Source organism: Zalophus californianus, chromosome 6 (genome assembly GCF_009762305.2).
Source record: "Zalophus californianus isolate mZalCal1 chromosome 6, mZalCal1.pri.v2, whole genome shotgun sequence".
In the NCBI taxonomy this organism is placed as follows: Eukaryota; Metazoa; Chordata; class Mammalia; order Carnivora; family Otariidae; genus Zalophus; species Zalophus californianus.
In genome coordinates, this window is record NC_045600.1 from 24,841,491 (window position 1) to 24,858,002 (window position 16,512).

Below are 16,512 nucleotides of genomic sequence, written 5' to 3' on the forward strand. Positions count from 1 at the left end.
GAGGGCAAGGTAAGACGCCACATGACAGGGGGTGGCGTCCAGAGAAGGTCGTCTCACCACCGTGGTTCCCCAGCCTCTCTCCAGCGAGGTACAGACTGTCAAAGGAGAAAGTCCATCTCCTGGTCCCCTGGCCTTCCCACAGCGGCCTGGGAACTTGCAGGTGGCTTTCATCAAGGCGGGTACAGAGACTGAAGCCCGAAACTGGGCTGCTCCCTCGCGTCTTCCTCTCCCAGAAGGCAACTCTCCCTCTCTCCCTGAACCCACAAGGGTAGCAGAGGCCCACAGTCCCCTCTGCTCAGATGAGCGTTTTTCACCAGCGATTTTCTCCCGTCCCCAGACAATTCTTATCCTTGCAGTGTTCACACCCATAACACCTTAGAGCCCATGCAGAAGTTGTAACCTCCTCCATTCTCAGGGATGGGGAAAGGGGGCCCTGCAGTGGGGTGGTCCACCCCAAACTGGACCAGAGGTCCAGAGAGCAAGATTGGCCCCTGCCGCTCCTGAGAGCATCAGATGGTCAAGGCAGTGCCTGGGAGGACAGCTCTGTGGGCCCTGCTAAGTGACCTTGGTGAAACCACAGCACCCCTGCCTGGGCCTCAGTTTCCCCAGGTCCATCACCCAAATCCAAAGTTTCTCTCTCAAGGCCAAGAGGGGGATGGCGACAAGAACCTTTCTTTGAAAGCATATGAGAAAAGGCGGCATCCTCTAGCACTGGGGGCCCAGGGGCCCAGTCCAGTAGCACAGAATGAGACCCCCCTCCTGGCAGCCGGCAGCAGTGACGCTGTGAGAACCCATGACGGCGAAGCAGACCGCTGGGGGCGGGGGGGGGGGGCGCACACCCCTCCCAGCCCAGCCCAGCCCAGCCCAGCGAGTGGGCGGCACAGCCCCAGGGAATCCCTGGGTGGGGGTAGTCCAGAGAGGCAACCCCACCTAGCTGTCAGGCTGGCGGGGGTTGGGGGTGGGGGGTGGGGGTGGGGAGCCTCCCGCCCACCCTCCCCCCAACCCAGTGAAGACGCTGGACCAAGCCACTGCCCTCCCTGGCTGGCAGCTCATTCCACCCTTCCCTGGGTCCAGGCAGGCAGCCAGCCAGCGTGGCAAGGGAGTGTGGCGCAGTCTCCCCTACCCCCACCCCTCCCAGTCCGAGGTCCCGGAAAGCCTAGAGCAGCAGTCCCTCCCCACCCCCTCCTCTGTCCAGGACCCGGATTCTGCGCCCCTTCTCCCGGCCTGATCAGTCCTGGCTCATACCACCCGCGTGCTCACCACATCTGCGCCCTGGGCGTCACGGCCCAGCCCCAGGCAGGGTGCTCCGGCCGCCGGGATGAGGTGACAGGCAACACGCTCCTTACCTGGGAGGAGACAGCCAGCCGGTCCTCCTCGCGGGCCTGGTGAAACCAGCCCCACCTGGCAAGGGACTGTCAGCAAATTCCCCTCTGCATCACCGCGGGAGCGGCATCCCGGCTCCTCCCCGGTTGGAGCCAACCTTGGCTCCGCCCCAAGGCTTCTCTGACCCACGGGGGAACCCGGGCCGGATTATCATATACAAAGGCCCAGGCTCCGCCTCAGAGACCCTGTCGTTACCAGGAACCATCTGCAAATTACCATCGCAAACGCACAAGGCTGCCGGTCCCTTGCAGCAATCGCTCCAGCACCCTCTGATGCCCTGGTCCTCGGCAGCTGTCTTGCTGCTCTCTGCTCACCGTACAACCTCACCCTTACCCCAAGCTCTCCTCTGAGGCTTGTCCCCCTTCCGAATCTCCCCACCGGTGCCAGCCAAAGCAAGAAAAGATGCACAACCACACAAAGGTAGCAGGGTTCTGCCCCGCCCTGGGACGGGCTCCTGGTGCCCAGTGGCTGGTACCCCCTCCTTCTTCCCCAGCAGAGAAGAGATCTACAGATTGGCCACAGCCTTGCCTGGGAAGCCCAAAGGAGTGGGCTGGGTCATTTACAGTTTGCCTGGGCCATAGTCCCCTGCATGTCTCCAGTTTCATCAAAGTCCTGGCTATTCTGCTAGAGACAGCTACTTTGGGCCCTGGAGGCAGGTACCAGTGTTTGAACCCCCAAAGATCAGTACGCAGAGTAGGGGGTAGTGCAAAATAGGGCTGCAGGGGTAGCTGTGAACGCCGCTCTCACTTCCCCAGGCAGGGGCCCAGGCACGTTTATTTAATAGACATCATCCTGTACTTTCAGTACAAGAGCTAATGGGTGAGGAGAGCTGAAAAGGGACTGTCCACGGTTTTATAAGGGTAAGATATTGATCATTAGGAGCTGTTAGCAATCAGATGAGAAGACCGTAGAGGAAGCAGCTGAATACAAGGTATGAGATGCTGCGGGGAGGGGAGCTGTGCCTTCATGGGTTGCTTCCCAGCGGGATAAATCCAAGAGCAGCCTTTAAGAACTCCAGCTGCCTGGATTCGAATCCATCTGGGCCTTCTAAATATGGGGCTTAACCTCTCTGAGCTTCAGTCTTTGAATATGTAAAGTGAGGGAAATAATAATAACGTTGGAGGGTGGCTATGAGGATGAAATGAGATGCTGTATAAAAAGTAGTTGCTCAGTGAATGCGAGTGGTTGTTGCCATTGTTACCGTCCTGGGTACTGGCGGGAGAGAGAAAAGCCTGAACAGAAGCAACTTGTCCTCTCTTCTCTCTGCTTCCTCCTTACAGAACTAGCCTCTGACCACAGGGTGGAAGGACTAAGGGTCTTGTGTAATGGGGCTAATAGCTGTTCCTTTAGAAAGGTCCTGTGTTAAGTGGAAAAAACCTGGTCTCAGACCCAGTTGAACCTTGGTTCAGGTCTGGACGCTTGTCTCCTACTAGCTGTGTGACCTTGTCTTGTACAAGTTACTTAACCATGCTGAGATTAACTTCCTCGTCTGTAAAACAGGTGCCCTGAGGCAAATGAAAGGAGTCTGATAATAGTACCTACCTCACAGGGTGGCTGGGAATATAAAATGCATAGAAGGTACTTAACTCAGTTTTTCACATACAGAAGATGCCGGTCATTGTTAATCTCTCCCTTCCTGGAAAGACCTAGATAAAGTGGAGGGAAGACCCAACACTGAAATTCCCAGGCATCCTCCACTGCGTGTCCTGGGAGGAGACTGTTGTGGGTATTCTGGCCCAGACCAAGAGCTGGTTTCAGCAGCTCTCCAACCCCTTTGCCATGGTGCCATCCACACAGACCCTGTGCAGCCTGCCTCCCTAGATGAACCTGAACCCTGGACATGCCCTCTGGGGGGGAGCTGAGGCCAGAATGGAAAGCTGGAAACAGGTCTTCAAAGGCCTCAAAGCCAAGGCTCCAAAGGTTGGACTTCACTAGGTAGGCCAAAGGGAGCCATGAAAGTTTTTGAGCAGCAGCAAGGGATAAGACTGATGAGCCCACACCCAACCCACTCCTGCTTCTGGAGGCAAGACCTAGGAGGCATCAGGGATGTATACTAAAGGGAGACACAGAAGAGGAGGAACAAGAACCCATGAAAATGCCAGGTGGGCTTTACAGCGATACAATCGAAGACATGACCCCAGAGTCCTAACCAGGGTCCTAACCAACCAAAAACCAACCACCTAGATGAGGGTGAAGCTGGTAGAAGGTGCTCAGTAAAGGTGCATAGCAATGAATAGCTGAGGCTTTGTGGACTTGGGAGCCTTTTGAAGGAAGGTGCTTCCAGCTTGTGGCTGCTGAGAACATTTTTCCTGCTCTTATGTGGATTGAGGTAGGAGCTCTGTGAAAGACAATGGCTCCTAAGCTATTGTCTTTATGGCTCTTTTGTTAACCTCCAGTGTCTTGTCTGGGAACATAATCCAGAACAACTGCAAAGAAGCCAAAGGCCTCTGAGCAATCCAAACAGACGGAACTGTCAAACTGTCAAAATCGGTAATTTTTCTGCAGAGGAGCACCTTGTATCTTCAGTGAGAGCCCACCTACATTTACTCTACACACAATTTCAACAGATCCAGTGTGGCAGAGACTGCCAAAGGTCCCCTTGGATCTTTCCTTCCCACTTCTTTTTTAGCAGTAGAGCTTCCAAGATTAAAACCTGGATTCACGGCTATCTTGCCAGAGACTACATTTCCCAGCCTCCCTTGCAGCCAGGAGCAACTACAAGACTAAGTTCTAGCCAATGGGATGTGAGTAAAAGTGTTTCATTCACTTCTGGGCCACATTCTTAAAAGGAAGCTGCCTACTCCCCACTTCCTCTTTCCCCTTGTGCAGATTGGACCATGGGCATGGGGATGGGGTGAGGGCAGCTCTGATGAAGCTAACAAGGACAACACCCTAGGGTTTCCCCGTCAACCAGAAATTAAGAACCTGAGTTTCATGATGACCTGAGGACCTGGAGGAGAAGAGCTTTGGACTGCTGACCACCTTCGTCTCTGTGACAACAGCTGAACCAGTAGCCTAACTGATAAACCTAGTTTCCTGATTATCAAGCCCACAGCAGATGAGCAGGAGCACACTGGAAGAAGAAAGGATTCATAAATAAGCACAGTGAAATAAGCAAAAGTCAAGAACAAGAGAAGCTAGAACAACTATGAAACAAAGTCGGAAGTCATTTAGTTCAGGGTGACTCCAAGAGGCCTGGGGACATCATTGTATTACAGAGTAATGTTGGAAACATGCTGAATCATTAAGAGAAGGTTAATTCTGATCAAATGTTTTCTTTTAAAATGAAAACAATGTTAACTTAGAAAGTATTTCTGATCAAAAATGGTTAATATAAAATTAATATAAAATAAAACATATATGTTTAAGGGTAGAGACCTTCAGCATCCAGAAAACTCAGCCATCCAAAATGATACTTTTCTTCAAGAGTCAGAAAGCAGAGATTTTGATTCATTGATATTTACCTTCTCCCCTACTAGATTATTGGTCAGATTGTAGCTCCTTTTTTTTTTTTTTTTTTTGATTCCTATTATCTAGCACAGTGCCCTAACTCAATAAATACCTCTTAATGGCACTGGTGTGTCTGGGGGGGGGGGGTTGGGGGCGGGTAGATTCCAGAGCTTAGTGAGGTCTTACTGATTTGGATTATTGTTCAGTGAAATTGCTTGAGGTCCTCGACTATCCTAGTGAACAAGTGCAGGGACATAGCCCTCACAAGAGTATTATGGGCCCACAGTGGCCCTGGGACCTCCCCACTGTTGTCTAGAAATTATCTCATCAGAAACATTCCCTTGAGCTCATAAAGACCTACATACACAAGGATGTTCATTGCAGAACTGAATGTAATTGCAAAAAACAAACACAACTGTACACGATCTACACAACTGTTCATGGCCCTTCGGTACTGCCCAGACGGGATGTTCTGGAAAACTCAAAATGACAGGGGAAAGGTGGGAAACCCAAGAAAGAGCTAGCTGGATGTGCTCATGGCCTAGTTTTCATTAGACTCCACTGGTTTTAGGCTTCAAGGTAGGAGAGCTGCACTAGAGTCCCCATCACCCCAGACCTGGTTCTGGGTCAAGACTGCTGAGTGCTGGATAAGACTGCTAGGCAGTGAGCAGAGGAGGGAGGCTGTGGGACCAGAGGTGATGGGCATGAGACTCCACAGATTTTGCTATAGGACCCAGAATGTAAACTCATGCCACTAACAGGGACAGTATTTTTAAGGCAGAACCACATCACTATTTATACTTTAAATGACAATCCAGATACTCTAAGGTATCCACTACCCCCCAAGAGCCAAATCAAAGCTCTCCAAGAATGTGAGTCCGTTTTTGGAGCTTGGGTTTCTATCACACACTCTAATCTGCTTTTCTGAACAGGAGGGAATTTGATTTCCTGTGCAGAACGTAGGGAAGCAATGTATTGGGGTGGAAAATTATTTTTCCATTGTCTTCCGTCTAACCAGACATGAGGTTGTAGATTTCGAGATAGAACAAGGCTTCAGGCTTAAGTCCAGAAACATAGCACTGACCCTTCATTGGAAGCTGGCATTCCCCACATTGGTGGGGCCAGAGTGGAGAAGCCAGGGCCCAGTAACCACTTGGCCCTCTGTGGCAGAGAACTTAGGCCTCCGCTCTGCTGGCACAGCCTGGCCTCCCTGCCCCACCTTACCCCTGGCCTCAGGCCAGAGCGCCACTCACCAGTGCTCCACCAGGTAGATGCTTTAGCTTGTAGTAGCCTCTTTTACTAGTACTTCTCTCCGGGAAAAGGGGAAATTCATGACTGGTGGGAGGTCATTTTCATCTACCACCAACAGCCACTACCAATTATCAATATTAGAAACTTCTGGTGGGCCAGGTCAGATGCTGATGACATCACAAAGGAAGCACCTCTGTTGTGCTGGAAGTCTGAAGGCATTTGAAATGGAGGGTTCTCCCATACAGAATTGAGACAACCTTGAGCATGACCAGACAGATCTGAGTGTTAGAAGCCTGTGCTCAATACTGTCTTGAGTCTGGCTGATGACCTGCAGGATTACGTTGATAAGAATACTTGAGTCTTGGGGCGCCTGGGTGGCTCAGTCGTTAAGTCGTCTGCCTTTGGCTCAGGTCATGATCCCAGGGTCCTGGGTTAGAGCGCCCCGCATCGGGCTCCCTGCTCGGTGGGAAGCCTGCTTCTCCCTCTCCCACTCCCCCCGCTTGTGTTCCCTCTTTTGCCGTGTCTCTCTCTGTCAAATAAATAAATAAAATCTTAAAAAAAAAAGAATACTTGAGCCTTCATGTTGATATTACATTAATGCTAAAGCCCCCCCACCCTAGGTGGACCCTCACAGGGCAGAAATTTGGCTTTCCTATTGGATTTTTTGTGGGCTACAGAGAAAGGACCCCCTCTTCATTGCCAGGCTTTTTAAATAACATTTTTAAAAAAGATTTTTTATTCATTTATTTTAGAGAGAGAGATCACTAATAGAGGGGAAGGGTAGAGGGAGAAGCAGACTCCCCACTGAGCAGGGCACCCGATGCGGGGCTTAGGACCCTGAGATCATGACCTGAGTAGAAGGCAGACGCTTAACCGACTAAGCCACCCAGGCGCCCCCATTGCCAAGCTCTTAAAATCAACTCTGCTATATCATTCCACTGGGAATTGGCATCTGTTTCAGTAATGAGCCCCTTTTTTTGGTTTGGTTTATAGTCTTTATTAACTTCATGAAATACAATACCCATACAAAAATGTATATATACATAATATAAATGAGCACTATAATGAATAATCATAAAGCAAAGTCCTGTAACCACTACCCAAGTCAAGAAATAAGACATTATTAGCAGACATTTCCCTGTGTTGTTTCCCAATCATACCCCTTCCTCCTTCATCAGACCTCCATCCAGAGATTACCCTGTCCTGATCTTAATGGTAATCCTGTCTTCCTTTTCTTTACACTTTTACCATCTGCAATCAGTATAGTTTGGTTTGCTCTGTTTTTTGAAGTGGACATTAATGGAATCAGAGTCTCTGTATACTTTACATTGGCCTTCTCTTACTCAACATATTTTTAAGATCCATCCATGTTTTAGCATGCAGTTGTAATTTATTCCTTATTATTGCTGTAATGGTATGCACTAAACTCTCACCTTTGGTTGACCTTCTGTCTCCGTGCAAGCAGAAAGTAAAGGGTAACGCAGAGTTGTAAACTGCCTGGCTGAGTTTTGAAGGATTACCCCAACACAAACACACAATCCATCTTCAAAGACTAGGAGATATTTTTTCTGTTCTTGTTCCAGATGTTTAAATAAATCTCTATCAAATCAGTAGCTGACCACAAATCTAATGGAATAGAGACTTCAGTGGCCACACACAACAAAAAATACAGATTTTGCAAAATTAGTTCAGAAAAGACATTAGGCAAACAATTTCTACAACAAGCAACAACAACAAACCTTGGAGAGAGAAAGATCGTAATTCCCAGGGTTGCCACATTATAATATTCAAAAGGTCTAGTTTTCAACAAAAAATATGAGGCATGAAAAGAAACAAAAAAGTATGGCTCATATACAAGAAAAGAGGTGATTAATAGAAATTGTTGCTGAGGAAGCCCAGACATTGGACTTCCTTAAAAAGATTTTAAGTCAACTGTTAAAATATGCTCAAAGAGTTAAAGGAAATCATGAGAATGATGTCTTGCCAAATAAAGAAATAGAAATTATAAAAAAGGAAAAAAAGGAAATAATAAAAAAGAACCAAATAGGAATTCTGGAGGTGAAAAGTACAATAACTGAAATGAAAAATTCACCAGACAGGCTCAACAGCAGATTTGAGCAGACAAAAGAAGGAATCAACAAACCTAAAGATAGGCCAACTGAGATTATCCAGTCTGGGTAGAATAAAGAAAAAAAGAATAAAGAAAAATGAATAGACCCTAAGAGACCTGTAGGACACAATCAAGAATACCAATATTGAAAATAACTCAAAAATATATAGTAATAAAAATGACAAAGGAATTAAAATGATACACTAGAAAACAGGGATCTATTTAACACAAAAAATGGTAATAGAGAAAATAAACAAAAATAGCATAGGGCATACAAAAAACAAATAGCAAAGTGATAGAAATATGTCCTATCTTTTCAGTAGTTACTCCAAATATAAGTGAATTAAACTCTCCAATCAAAAGGCAGAGACTGAAAGAATGAATTAAAAAGAAATATAAGCTCACAAGAGACTCACTTTAGATCCAAAAACAGAAATACGTTCAAATTAAAAGGATGAAAAAAGACATCCCATGCAAACAAGTAACCAAAGAGAGCTGGAGTGGCTATACTAATATCAGAAAAAATAGACTTTAAGACAAAAGTGTTACAAGAGACAAAGAATGACACTGTACAATAATGAAAATAGAAATAATATATAAAAATATATAATAGTTATATAAAAAGGTCACTGTATCAAGAAGGTATAAAAATTGTAAACATATATGCACTCAACAACAGAGTCCCAAAATATATGAAGCAAAATTGACAAGACTGGAGGAAATAAACAGTTTGACAATAATACCAATTTTGATAATGGATACAACAACTAGATACAGATCAGCAAAGATACAGTAGACTTGAACAACACTGTGAATGAACTGGACCTAAGAAACAACTATGGAACACTTCCCCCAACAACAACACATTCTTCTCAAGTTCACATGCAACATTCCCCAGTATAGACCATAAGTTAGGCCACAAAACAAATCTCAATAAGTTTAAAAAGATTGAAGTTATGCAAAACATGCTCTCTGACCACAATGGAATAAAATTGGAAATCAATAACAGAAAGAAATCTGGAAAACTCAAAAACATGGAGATTAAACAATACAACCTTAAATAACCAATGGGTCAAATAAGAAATCTTAAGGGAAATTAAAAAATATTTTTGAGATGAATAAAAATTAAAATACAACTACTACAATTGATGAGATGTGGTGAAAACAGTGCTCAGAGGGAAATTTATATATGTAAATGCCTCCACTAAAAAGAACAAAGATCCCTAACCAATAACCTGTACTTCCAACTTAAGAAACCAGAAAAAGAAGAGCAAACTAAACTCAAAGAAAGTAGAAAGAAGGAAACAATAAAGATTAGTGGAGATAAATGAAATAGAGTAGAAAAACAACAAAGAATCAACAAAACCAAAAGTTGGTACCTAAAAAAGATCAGCAAAAGTGACAAACCTTTAGCTAGACTGAACAGAGGAAGAGAGAGGAGACTCAAATTATTTTTTTAAAGATCTTATCTATTTGAGATAGAGAGAGATAGCGAGAGAGAGAGCATGAAAGGGGAGGGGAGGGAGAAGCAGACTTCCCGCAGATCAGGGAGCCTGATGTGGGGCTCGATCCCAGGACCCTGGGATCATGACCTGAGCCTAAGGCAGACGCTTAACTGACTGAGCCACCCAGGCACTCCAAAATCTCTTCATCTCTATACTCTAAATCACCTTCATTTTTTTTTAAGATTTTATTTATTTGACAGAGAGAGAGAGAACAAGCAGGGGGAGCGGCAGGCAGAGGGAGAGAGAGAAGCAGACTCCCCACTGAGCAGGGAGCCCGATGTGGGACTCGATCCCAGGACCCTGAGATCATGACCTGAGCTGAAGGCAGATGCATAACTCCTGAGCCACCCAGGAGCCCCTTAAATTGTTAAAATAAAAAAAAATTGTGGGGACATTATTATTGACCCTACAGAAATAAAGAAGGACGATAAGAGAATATTATGAGCAAATATATGCCAACAAACTAGGCAATTTAGATGAAATGGATAAATTCCTAGACACACAATCTATCAAAACTGACTCAAGAAGAAGTAGAAAGCATGAACTGACCAGTAATGAGTAAAGAGATTGAATCAGTAATCAAAAAACTTCCAACAGAAAAGGGAACCCTTGTGCATTGTTGGTAGGATAGTAAACTAGTACAGCCAGTGTGGAAAACAGTATGGAGGATCCTCAAAAAATTAAAAATAGAGCTACCATATGATCCAGCAATTCCACTTCTGGGAATATATCCAAAGGAAATGAAAACACTAACCTGAAAAGATATCTGCACTCCCATGTTCATAGCAGCATTGTTTATAGTAGCTAAGACATGGCAACAACGTAAGTGTCCACTGACGGATGGATAAAGACGTCGTGGCACACACACACTCACACTCACACACATACACATGTACACACACACACATTGGAATATTATTCAGATGTAAAAATGAGGAAATCCTGCCATTTGCAACAAACTGGAGGAAACTTGAAGGCATGTTGCTAAGTGAAGTAAGTCAGACAGGGAAAGACATGTCGTATATGATTTCACTTCTCTGTGGAATCTAAAAAATAAAACAAATGAATAAACAAACAAAAAGCAGAAACAGACCCATAAATAGAACAAACTGATGATTGCCAGAGGGAAGAGTGAGGGGTGGGAGATGAGCAAAATGGGTAAAGGGGAGTGGGAGGTACATGCTTCCAGTTATGGAATGAGTAAGTCATGGGAATAGAAGGTATTGGGAATATAGGCAATAGTACTGTGATTGTATGGTGAGAGGTGGCAGCTGCACTGGTCATGAGCCCAGCATAATGAATAGGCTTGGTGAATCACTGTGTTGTACACCTGCAATGAATATAACATTATATGTCGATTTTACTTCAATTTTTAAAAAGTGTACAATTTGGGGGAAAGCTTGGGTTGCTCAGTCAGTTAAGTGTCTGCCTTCAGCTCAGGTCATGATCTGGGGGTCCTGGAATCGAGGCCCATGTCAGGCGCCCTGTTCAGCAGGGAATCTGCGTCTCCCCCTCTCTCTGCCCTTCCCCTCTCTCTGCCCTCCCCCCTGCCCCTCCCCCTCCCACTCATGCTCTCTCTCCCAAATAAAAAAATAAAATAAAATAAAAATTTTTTTAATCTATGAAAGCACTGAAATAAGATATTTGGGCATGGAAGATCCGGGTCTAGATTTTGGCTCCCTGGCACTGTGTCTCCTGTCCTTCAGAGATGCATCCTAGGTTCTTTTCTCTGTTTCCTGAAGCTGCTGGAGGCGCTCCTGTGATAGAGGCAGGGACAGAGGTGGAAGACGCCCATTTGTGGAGTCTGGTGCCTCGAGGCTGGCACTACCTGCTTTCTAGTATATATTACTCCTGACTTTATCACCAGCATATTATTAGTGTGCAGGAAAATATGGCCAACAAGCAAGTGTTTTTATGCTTCAGCAACAGGATGCTTTCCCTCAGATTTCATTTCCTCTTTGGCTGAGCAATGCTCTTAGCTCTGTTCACTGCATCCTCTCCGATGCTCCCAGAAATTTTCCCTTTCTTCTGTGTCTCACGGTCTGATGAGCTGGAGAACCAACCAGCTCCCTGCCTGCCCCGGCGATTCCCTCATGAACCTAGCCAAGGCACATGATGGTAGCTAACCTGTTAGACTTGAGCCACGTGAACTTGTTTAATCCTCATGACGACCCTACACTGTAGATCCTTTTGTTATAGTTCTCATTTGATCTTCGAAATATCTCAGGTAAGGGAGATATCACTGTTCTCATCTAGAACACTTTATGGCTGAGGAACCTGAGGTTCAGTAATTTGGCCAAGGTCACCCAAGCGGAAGGGGGCTCAGCCAACACTGGGCCGGTTTTTCTCTCTAGACTCTGTGTTTCCTGTGGATGGTCAGGAGGACTGTCTGGGCAACCTGTAGAATAATGAGAAACAATAAATCATGGTTGATTTAAGCTGCTGGGTTTTTGGTGGTTGGTTGCACAGCAATATTTAAAACAGATGCTTAGATTGTAGATGAATGTTTTCTCCATATTTACAATGTGGTGTTAAGTGGAAAAAGCAGGTTATAAAACAATACATACAACATGATTTCACTGTTATAAAAAAAAAAAAAAAAGGCACTTAATCCGAATCTGTTCAGTTCCTGATCTGGGGAGTGTGTGGTGTGGAAGGATGCTCGTATGCCTAACAGGATGTTAATTAGTGCAGATCCTATTGCCTAGGCGATGATGACTGAAGCCTGAAGGTGGGGGTGGGAGGATAATGGGGTGGTGGGGCGTCCCTCACTTGGAAGAGACGTGGAAATCTCTGCCACGTGTGGCACTCCCGGGGCATCTACAGGCTCCAGAACCAGTCCTGCGACTCCAATCAGCGTCTCTGCTGTTCCCTCCTTTCTACCAGCGGATGAGGATGGTCAGAGCGCTCAGTCCCGGGTGGGACCAGCTACCTAATCTTCAGGGCCAATGAAAAATGAAAACGAGTGGCTTCCGGTTCAAAAATCATGAAGAATTTCAAGACGGCAGAGCATTCGGCCAAGCGTGGGGTGCTTCTGGTCCTGGGGCTCTGTGGGACTGCTCAAGTCAAATGACCCTAGACTAGGGCCAGAGTGGTCCGGTTTCCCTCCTACCTTCTGGGAGTGCAGGGAGGCTGCTAGAGATTGCTCCTGGAGTGGGGTGCCTGTGGCAGAGGACTGGCACCCCAAGCCTCAGCTGGGTATCTGCCCTTGGCCTCCGGGAAGGATGATGGGAAGGAGAATGGAAGGAGATGCAAGACAGAGTGGGGGGCAGGAGAGGGGGACTGCGTGCCTCCCTGTGCCCGAGCAAGGGTACAGGAGTTTCCTGTGGGGGACGCAGCTGGGGAGGAATTCCAGTGGTGGGCCTCCGGGGCTAGAGGTGACTGGGTACATTGGAAAGAGTCTAGGCAGAGGAGCTTCTCCCCAGAGAACTCTACTACACCCTACTTGGAAGTCTGCTCCAGGAAGCACCAGTCATCAGGGAGTGTTGGCCAAGAAAACAAGACCGTTGGCTGGCTCCCTCCAGCTCTTACCACCCCTTTATCACACCCCAACCTCAAACCCTGGAGGTGAAAGCATTCTGAGGGAAGAGAAGCCCCCCACTGTTAGCCTTGCTTGGCACTGGGGTCAGGGGAGGAGAATCACCCTAGATTTGTGTATGATGTTTAATTCTTAAATTGGACTGGATTAAGCTGGGTTTTTAATAATAAAAAAAAAAAAACAGGAAATCTGATCAGAAAACTAGGAATCTGACTGGAATATTGTTCAGAGCCAGAAAAGATGTGACAAAGCATGTTGAAGGCTGTGGTTAAAGACAAAGCAAACACGTTTTCTGTTTGGATCCTGTCAGATTCAGACTTTTCCAGAAACCAGGTCCACATAAATATGTCTGGAAGGGTATAGAGCTGGGTATTAGACAAGAGTTGGGTCTGGAGGTTTTTGTACTAAGAAAAAAAATGACTTTCAATGGAAGCAGGCCCTCTGAGCCAGACCCTGCTACTTACAGGCAGCCCCTCCACCACCCCCCGGGGGGCCTAGCACCCAGCTGGCTCTGGGGGAAGGAGTCCATCCTTAGCCTCCTCACCTCACCTGTGTGCGTCCTTCTGGACCCAGGGCTCCAGCCTCATTCATTTCTGTCCCCCACAGTGTGGGACAAGTCTCATAAAAATCTGTTACATCAAAACACCACATCAGAGGCAGGAAGGCTTCTATCCTCTGTGAGGGCATGATTTACATGTAACGGGCCAGGGAGCAGGTGCAGGATGAGGAGGGGAAATGGTGATGAGCAAGTAGGGTGACCAACTTATCCTTGGGACTGTCCCTTGTCCCGGGCCATCCAGGATGGTTGGTCGCCCTAAGGAGCAGGGTCGGGGTTGAATGGAGGAGAGGGCTGGAGGAAATGGGGTGAGGACAGAGGGAGGGGTGGAGAAATGGCAGCTGAGGGACAGGGGCCACGGGAGCTGCCTTTCCTTTGTCTCCTTGGCTTTTATATCTTGTGGGGAACAAAGCCTCTCTCTGCTGGGAGGGGCTCCTTTTCCTTAAGCTGGGAGGGGTGTGTGTGTGTGTGTGCTGCAAGCTCGCACCACGCTAGAGCTCTGGTTCTCTCTCTCTCCCTGTCTTTCTCTCTCAGCAGGCCTTCCCCCTCCTCCAAAGCTCCAGTGGGAGTGACTCAGCAAGAAAGCCAGGCCTGCTCCTCGGTCTGGCTCCAGTGCAGCTGCTGGGCCCCCACCCAGGGCTCCCTGCCCCCTGCCTTTCCTCCCCTGTGGCACCCCGGGCATGAATCTCCCTGACCCCAGTCACCAGGGCAGGGACTACCCAGGCTGAGGCCCCTGCCATCTAGCTTGGTGGTCTTGAGGAGCAGCGCTGGGCAGCCCCCGGCAGGGCATCTGGCCCCTCCTCACCCCATTCCTACACTTTCCCCCCAGGAGCTAACGTTTTGGCTCCCTGAGCTGGGTGCTATGCTAGACGCTCAGCGCGCACATTTTCATTTTATCCGCACATGGTGAGGTTGCTGCGCTGATTATTGTCACCTATGGATTCAGGAAGTGAGGTACAAGAGGCTGGGTCCCTCCTTCATACCCAGTTCTGAAGGACACACACGCCCACGTGGGCTAAAGTGTACGGGCAGGCACTCACAGAGAACTGTACCCGGAGGTAACAGGGGTACAGTACTCCTGGTGGGCTCACTTGGAAGAGCGTGCGACTCTTGATCTTAGGGTTGTGAGTTTGAGCCCCACATTGGATGTAGAGATTACTTAAATAAATAAATATTTAGAAAAAAACAAAGAACTGTAAGTAACAGCTGGAAACAATCCATGCTTACCTAGTAGGGCACATCAAATAAATCATAGTGCACCTGCCCCCATCACAAAGCCTAGGTGAGGGGCGCCTGGGTGGCTCAGTCGGCTGGGCCTGACTCTTGGTTTCCACTTGGGTAGTGATCTTGGAGCAGTGGGATGGAGCCCCCACAGGCTCCTTGCTCAGCCGGGAGTCCACATCTCTCCCTCTCTCTCTCTGCTCCTCCCCCTGCTGGTGCTCTCTCTCTCTCTCTCTCAAAAAAATAAATAAATCTTTAAAACAAATAAAAATAAAAAATGAAAAGGCTGAGGTGCTGTGTGTGTCCATGAACATGAGCAATCACTGGGTACAGCAACCGGGCTGGGGAAAGGGTGTTGGCCGTCTTAACAGCTTGGAGGGCTGGTAGACAGATGCACCCAGCCCTGCTGATAGCCCAAGTAATGCATTGGCACAAGCAGAAAATAAAGCAGAGCGCATAGCCGTGTGCCCGTGGCTACCGTGCGTGTGTGTGTGTGTGTGCGTGTGTGTGCGCACCCTTAGATAGAGGCTCTCACCTGCAGACCAGCTCTGGAAGGAGACACGGGATGTGGTGACAATAGCCATCCCCAGGGAGGGGAACAAGAGCTTGGGAGCAGTGGGGAGGAAGAAGACCTTCACTTACTGCACCCATGTATGGTTCCAATTTCATAGATTGCCCCTGAAAATGAGAAGCCATTGTTTAAAAACTACAATGCAGTGTGCAAACGCAAACTTGGCATCTGTCTGCCTTCAGAGCTCAGACATTGAGACACTGGAGTGTACTGCCTTAGAAGAATTTAAACTAACAGTGCGTGCATGTGTGTGCATGTGTGTGTTATGAGTGTCTGTGACTCTTTGAGTACATGCATGCTTGTGTGCATGAGTGAGAGAGTATTTGTACGTGCGAGTAGGGATATGCAGAGAAACTGTCAGAGCTTCCAGGTCTTGGGGCTGGCTCTGTCCGTGGAGCATGGGACGCTTGATCTCAGAGTTGTGAATTTGGGCCCCATGTTGGGTGGAGAAATTCCTTAAAAATAAAATCTTAAAACAAAGCAAACAAACAAACAAAAAAGAACATCCAGCTCCTGGTCCCCAAGTCTGGCTTCCAGGATGTGGGCTTGAGATGGCCTTTACCCCTCACTGCCTCTCCACCCCCTCCCCGGGGTGCTGCATGAACTGTGTGGATAGGCAAGCAGGCTGCTCAGACAGGTCTCCAGGTGCCAGACTCTGCAGAGACAGCTCTGGCAGAGGGGAGAGGGCACCCTCCTTTTTAGAGCCTTCTGGAAAGTTCCAGGCACATCCCTGATCCAGCAGCCTGAGATGTAGAGAGGGAGGATGACAGGCCAGAGGAGGAGCAGGGAGCTGAATGCAGGGGGTAGGTGGCCTCCTTTGCTGAGTGGGGGGGGGGTTCTGCCCCTGGAGAGACGGGAGAGCGGGCAGAGCCAACGTCCCTGGAGATCAGGGATCAGGTCATGGGGCCGCTGCCCCGGGGAGTGGGG

General features: G+C 47.7%; 1 protein-coding gene across 17 annotated transcripts in view; it reads right to left on the reverse strand.

The window, feature by feature from the left end:
* The window catches only part of TMEM63C (transmembrane protein 63C), a 125,318-nt gene that overhangs the window by 69,334 nt on the left and 39,472 nt on the right, over positions 1-16,512 (reverse strand). For 3 of the 17 annotated variants that reach the window (XM_027569782.2, XM_027569784.2, XM_027569775.2), the window contains exon 1: positions 1,347-1,573. The exons of 6 other annotated variants lie outside the window; for them this stretch is intronic. The gene's annotated coding sequence lies outside the window, so the exon portion shown is untranslated. Of the gene's footprint in view, positions 1-1,260; positions 1,574-1,716; positions 1,755-6,086; positions 6,205-11,826; positions 12,098-15,549; positions 15,693-16,512 lie in introns of those variants that run through there. 8 more of the 17 variants (XM_027569773.2, XM_027569769.2, XM_027569774.2 and 5 more) reach the window with 6 other exon arrangements.